The following is a 6977-nucleotide window of genomic DNA, read 5'->3' on the forward strand; positions in this document are numbered from 1 at the left end:
GTATTGATCGAAGTTTCAAAAGGTTCGATGAAATATTTGTTTTTAGGGACAAATTGATCACCGAAGTATGCCGAGTGCGTTTCCAAATCGGTTACAGAACCTAGCACGTATCGATCCAATACCTGACACTATTGTCATAGATAGTTGTATGAACTATCCCACCTATGATGTAACTTATCCATAGCCTTCTATTTTGTAACCTACACTTTATAGTACATTAGAGTGTACTCGTACTGGCTACGAATGTTTGCAATCAACACCGAGACAAGAATCTTAAGACTCGCCTTCACCATCGGTAGAATAATGTCAAAAATCATGTCCGAGTCTAGTCTCGGATGGTCTTAACTTGCACCCAACACAACATAAGTATGTGGACCAGAATACTTCTTTATCGTTCATAGCCTAATTTTCTTACGGAAAGATGCCATGATTTTCTACTTGCACCTCCCATCTCACATTGTGCACTTTCCTTCGAATTTTTTGGAACAAACTTTGTAACATAATAGCTCACGCCATTCTTGAAACTGTGCCGCTTCAATGTAGTAATGAAAGCATCTTTGTTCGAGTATTCCATTCTAACTTCCAATACTCATACATCACGAGATATGCTTGCATAACTATATGTTTTGTGTCGTAATTACGAAAACTCTAAACCACCCTCGCTGATAGGTCGGTGTTAGTAATATGGGGCAAAGGTTCATATTCCCTGAACCACGGGTCTAGGTTTGAAGCATTGTTTTAGGCGTCATCTTCAAACTCGTAAGGTTCCAACTCTGGTTTAAAACATAGTGTCACTTTTGTACCATATGGACTATACTGTCGGATTGGCTTAGGGTCTGACTTTTCCCTATCAACTACATCTGTTGCCCTTTCTTTCTCACCTAAATCTTCTTCTTCGGCCACAATTTCTTCCTCACCGGTACGTTCTTCATGGGCCACATCTTCCTCCTCATCTGTGCCTTCATTGTCACCTTTGAGCAAGGGGCTGAATGTACCCTTGTCGATCACTTTCGAAATGAGTAGGTTATTGGTTCTCCTATTACCTATGTGTCTGCCAAAAAATACACCAGTTTGATGTCTAGTTTACGTCAATGATCCCCCTGTATAATTGCTTTTGTCCTACTACATCAACCTAGTGCCGAAGTTGAAATTGAAAGTACTGATTGAATGTCGAGTCCGAGTGTCAAGATTTGGGTTATGCTCAAACCCCAATCGATACTGGGAACCGAAGTTTAGATCCGTACCAAAGACCGATGAGTGTCTGCCTATAGTTATTTTGGGAACATCGTAGTAGCCGCTTTGTAATATGCTAGTAAACCGATTGTACAATTGTGTAGTAGAACTTTCTACTTCAGCTTCGATTCCCATATTCGCCGCAATGGTGGTCGAAAATGGTCCAGATCCATCAACTTCGGTGAACTCGACGTGTACCTCCATTACAACATTTTTGCTTGAGTAATGTGATGATATGATTGTTTTGAGATGGACTTCGCCAATCACGTCGAATAACTCATACCTATAGAGGTCAACGGAGGCAAGAAATCTGTATTCCAAATTCGAAATTCTTTCCTAGGTCGATCCCCTGACTTTCCTCCTGATTCTGGTCCTTAGCTCACACAATTTAATGATAGGATTGAATGCTAATTCCATGGACTTCACTCCTACAAACACCACCCTGACTTCTGTACTACAGATTTGACCGTCGTAGTACACACAACTTTCGCAAGACAACTATTCGATGTTTGATATTTATTTCATGCGTGTCCAGGTTATGAAAAATACGTTCCTTTTATAGGAAGTTAATATAGGGATAATGGGAATACATGCTTTAAAATTCATTTATGAATGTATGCATTCGTTGAATTTTGCATGATGCAAGTGCACTGGAGTATTCAAGACTCGTTCAGAAGTTATATAATTTCAGCCTACCTCATAACTTTCTCCCTAGGTATTTTGTAAAAGTTACTTCAATGTACAAAAACAAAAGAAAAATGTTAGACAAAGCTCTTCTCTTGTTGACATGGCAGAAAAGCACGCCTAGCTAGGCGCGCTTTTAGTGCTTTCTCTAACATTTTTCTTCTTCCGGACATCAAATGTGTTTGACGCTTCATATTTTTCAGCCACTTTAACCGCATTTCAAATATATTCTTCGACTTCTATAGTGCGTTTTCAAGAAAAGAAAAATTTTGCTTTGTAAACCAACCCTTCCCCGCGCCTATAAAAGAGGTCACACACACCAAGCTTCATTGTCCCTCAAACATCTTCTCCTCCCATTTCCATCCCTCAACCATAAAATATTTTCTTAATGTTTGAGGTATTCTTGAGTCGTCGGTGATGCGATATCACTCCGAGATACACACATTTTATATGTCCTGCTGAGATGGAACCATTACCTCCAAAACCTATCTTGGGGAAGTCAGGTTCTGGGGTGGTTTTGCTTTATGCGTGGACTACGTAAAGGTCTCAATCGATGATTGTTATGTGGTAATGGATCAAGGTATAACGGGGGAGCCAGTTGACAGTCGTTAAGCTGCCACGAGCTTAATCTTTTCGGATACCTAAAAATGATGCCCTATAAATACCATATAAAAATTTAAGGGCATATTCCTATGGAAAAAATTTGGGCCTTCTCGCTATAATCGGTGTAGTTTTTTTCTCCATTTCCAAGCAACCGATACCTTTAACCTCCTTCTTATTCGAAGGCCAACACCGTCATGGACTCAAGAGGACTCTCAGGCGGGGAGCGACTGTTGCGGTGTAGTAAAGGTGATGCTCTTTTCGGGGCAACGACGATTGTCGTTATTAAACAACCCATTAATAACTATAAACGCTGCCGCACCGACCTGAGTTTGACCTCTATTGTGCTAGAACATCCACTCTCTACCTGAGAGCCCTCTTGTGTCCAACTCGATGTCAGCCTTCGAATAAGAATGAAAGATTAAAGATATCGTCTGCTTGAAAATAGAGAAAAAAATTACGTTGATTACATTAGAAGTCCCTAGAGTTTTTCTGTATGATTATGGCATCAATTTTATGTATGGTATATATAGGGCATTATTTACGAGTATCCAAAAAACTTGAACTTCTAATTGCGTAATGATCGTCACTTGGCCCCCCGGTTATACTCGAACCTGTGACTGCATTACAGTCACTGGCTAAGACCTCCACCTAGACTTCGACCCCTGATCGTATCAAGCATTATTACCCCGAAACCAGATTTCCCCACGATGGGTTTCTAAGGTAATAACCTATCTTGTCATGAAATATGAAATGTATGTGTTCTGAAGCGCGTTATCAGATCCTCGACCCTTCAAATCTACCTATAAATTTTTTCGATTTTAGTCGAAAACCCTAAACCCTTTCAAAAAAAACCCTAAACCATACAACATAAATCCAAAACCCTAACCCTAAGAGAATTATAAAACCTAACCTTAGGATAGAGAAAGCGAAAACGTACCCAACTGAAAGTGATTTTTCTTTCTCTCCTAAATGCGACCTTTTTCTCTAAAAAAAACAGCCTAAATGCGTAATTAAAAGAAAAGGCACTTTTAGTTAATTTAGCCAATATATTTCATTTATTGTTGTAATTTTATAACTAAGCTTCTATATTGTCTACTTAGAATTATATTGTTATTTATTAATGGAGTCTAAGTTCCAAGGCGGTGTTGTTCAGGTTCGGAAGAATTTCTTCATTTTAATTTCATTTTCAAGCCACACATTCCGTCACAATAAAAGTTATTAATTAACCATTTTCAAAATTTTAATTTCCTATAATACGATCTCAATTTGGATGATGAACAAAAATGATAATTTGAATTTTATTTATAAATACAAAAAAAATGTCTTTTTAAAGGGTGTTCCAGGTTGTAAGAAATCACAGGCAACCTTTAAAGTTTAGCAACAAATGGAGAAAAAGTAAAGTGGAGGAACTTAAAAAAGTTAATGTACAACAAATTAACATATATTTTATATAGAGAGTGAGAGGATAACATAGAGAGAGAGAGAGAGCATTCTGTAAATTTCACTCTTTCTTTTTTTAGTACTCTTTTTCTGCCAAAAACAATTGATGTAATGATTATCAATTCTAAGACTTTAAAGTGGAACACTCAATCAATTTCTATGGGGCAAAAAGAAATGTTTCTTAAAACTTGCTGCAGATGATTGTTTATATTAAAATATATTCTATTTATTTATTAAAATTTAAAAAATGTTATCATTAAAAAATGTAAATATAATATAATATAAATTTTTATTTTTCAATTTTTGGTATGTGATTTAAAATAAAGGGTTTAAAATGTGTTTTCTTATCAGTTATCATTATATATATTAAAACCTGATTATAACTTAATTATAAAAGCGGTTTATTTTTTTATAATTCATATGTGATATATTAAAATATTATAAACACATACAATTGAAAATCAAATTGCCAAATATTAGCTACTATTATTACCATAAAATGGGCATTAAGCATACACTGAGATTTCTTGTTTAGTGCATTTAGATGTCCCTTAAGTTTAGTGTTGGCATTTTTTATGAAGCTTAATTTTAATATAGCATCAACAGCATCATGAATTGAATCCCAAGTGTTAGCTTCTTCAAAGAGTTAATTTGCTGAAAATATAATGATAGATTTCATGACGTATAATATGATCTACGTCAACGTTGTTATAACAATTTTTTAAATTATGCAATAATATAGATCATGGAATACTCCTAATACGAAGGATACCTTAATTTTTATACTTGATATATAAACTCAAATAATTTTAAAAAATAAAAATAAAAACATACATGTTTATGTCAATAAAAGAATACTTGTTTTTCTTGCTTCTCGAATTTTTGTTGTTGCACTCATTGAAATTGATAAGAACACAAAACATTAGACGTTTCAAATTTTATCCATGTTATATATAATTGAACTAAGTTTGAGAATCTAACCTCTCTGTTCTGTGATGCAGATTTGCCAGCCATTGACAGTTTATAGAATAAAGCAAATTTTGAGAATTGCAGGAAAATTTCTTTAAAAACCTGCAAGAAAAAGAATTACTATTAAATATATTTGTATATTCCCATGAAGTAGGTATTAAATTTGATAAAGAAATATATATTAAACAGGAAAATTTTGTGTAAAAGAAAAATATGCAGCTAATAGAAAAGTAGGAATTGAGAAGTTTGTTTGTTTGATTTGAATCCCAGCAAGTTTCCATAGCCGAAAAGTAAATAATAATGTAATTAACATTTTAAAGTAATATATTTAAACGTAAACATAAGACAATGGAAGAGATAAATCATTGACATCACTCAAACTCGATATCATATATGAAAAATCTAAAGATAAACAAATCTCAGTACTGTTATTTATCCTCGTAAGAGATTTACAGCACGTTTGGTTCGCTATATTGGAATAGAGGCGTAATAGCAAATTAATTGTTTGGTTGAATGTAATAGAATAGAGGCGTAATAGTATTCTTGTGTTTGGTTGAATGGAATAGAGGTGTAATAACATAATGGAAAAAACTAAAATGACTAGAATACCCTTAGCATAAATTTGTTTGGGTAAATGATTATTGTTATTGTTAATTAAATTTTAATAAGATTATTAATATCAATAATAAATAATTTAATCATATTTTAACATAATTATTATTAAATATATTATAATTAAAATATATAATTTAATAAAATTCTTAATAATCAATATTCTTATATGAGTTTACTCAAATCATAATATATGATACAATAAAATATAATTTAACATAATTATTATTAAATATATTATAATTAAAATATATAATTTAATAAAATTCTTAATAATTAATATTCTTAAATGAATTTACTCAAATCATAATATATGATACTATAAAAGATAATTTAACATAATTATTATTAAATATATTTTAATTAAAATATATAATTTAATAAAATTCTTAATAATCAATATTCTTATATGAACTTACTAAAATCATAATATATGATACTATAAAATATAATTTGAAATAATTAATATTAAATATATTTTAATTAAAATATATGATTTAATAAAATTTAAAATAATTATAACTAATAAATTTTCTTATATGAATTTGTATAATTTAAAATAATTATTATAAAATATAATTTAATAATAATATATAATTTCATAAAATTCTTGATAATAAATTTTCTTATATGAATTTATATAATTTAAAATAATTAATATTAAATATAATTTAATAATGATATATAATTTCATAAAATTCTTGATAATAAATTTTCTTATATGAATTTATATAATTTAAAATAATTAATATTAAATATAATTTAATAATGATATATAATTTCATAAAAATCTTGATAATAAATTTTCTTATATGAATTTATATAATTTAAAATAATTAATATTAAATATAATTTAATAATGATATATAATTTCATAAAATTCTTAATAATAAATGTTCTTATATGAATTTACTAAAATCATAATATAACTTGAGAATCATATTCTGCATAAACATAGTTAACTTATATTAAGAAAATGTTAGATGAAAATGAAATTCTACATCATAATCCATATGTTATATAGTTTTACAACATCAAAAAGTTTGAACATTGATTTTTAATGGTCAGAAAGAAATCTTCTGACCCATTCCAATCGCGCAGCAGAAGGTAAACTAAAGCAAACGAGCATTTGAGTTGAATGATCTGGAATTTTACTCAAAGCTCGATACCGCTCATCGTCGATTAAACCTTCAATTTTCCATAATGTTGAATATAAATTTGTAGCTTTCTCTTGGATGATATGGAATTCTTCTGACTTCTGCTGAACTACCACATCGGAGGCAATACTCCTACTGATTTGATCGCCAATGGCCTGCATGTTTTCGGCCAATAAAGTGGCAGCCTCATTAAATGAAGAAGACATATTATCACGAGCATCAGATTTTTTCTTTTTCTTGTTTGAAGATGAAGAACCCCCTTGGTCTCTATCTTGTCGC

The sequence above is a fragment of the Gossypium hirsutum genome, chromosome D11 (assembly GCF_007990345.1).
Source record: "Gossypium hirsutum isolate 1008001.06 chromosome D11, Gossypium_hirsutum_v2.1, whole genome shotgun sequence".
Classification (NCBI taxonomy): Eukaryota; Viridiplantae; Streptophyta; class Magnoliopsida; order Malvales; family Malvaceae; genus Gossypium; species Gossypium hirsutum.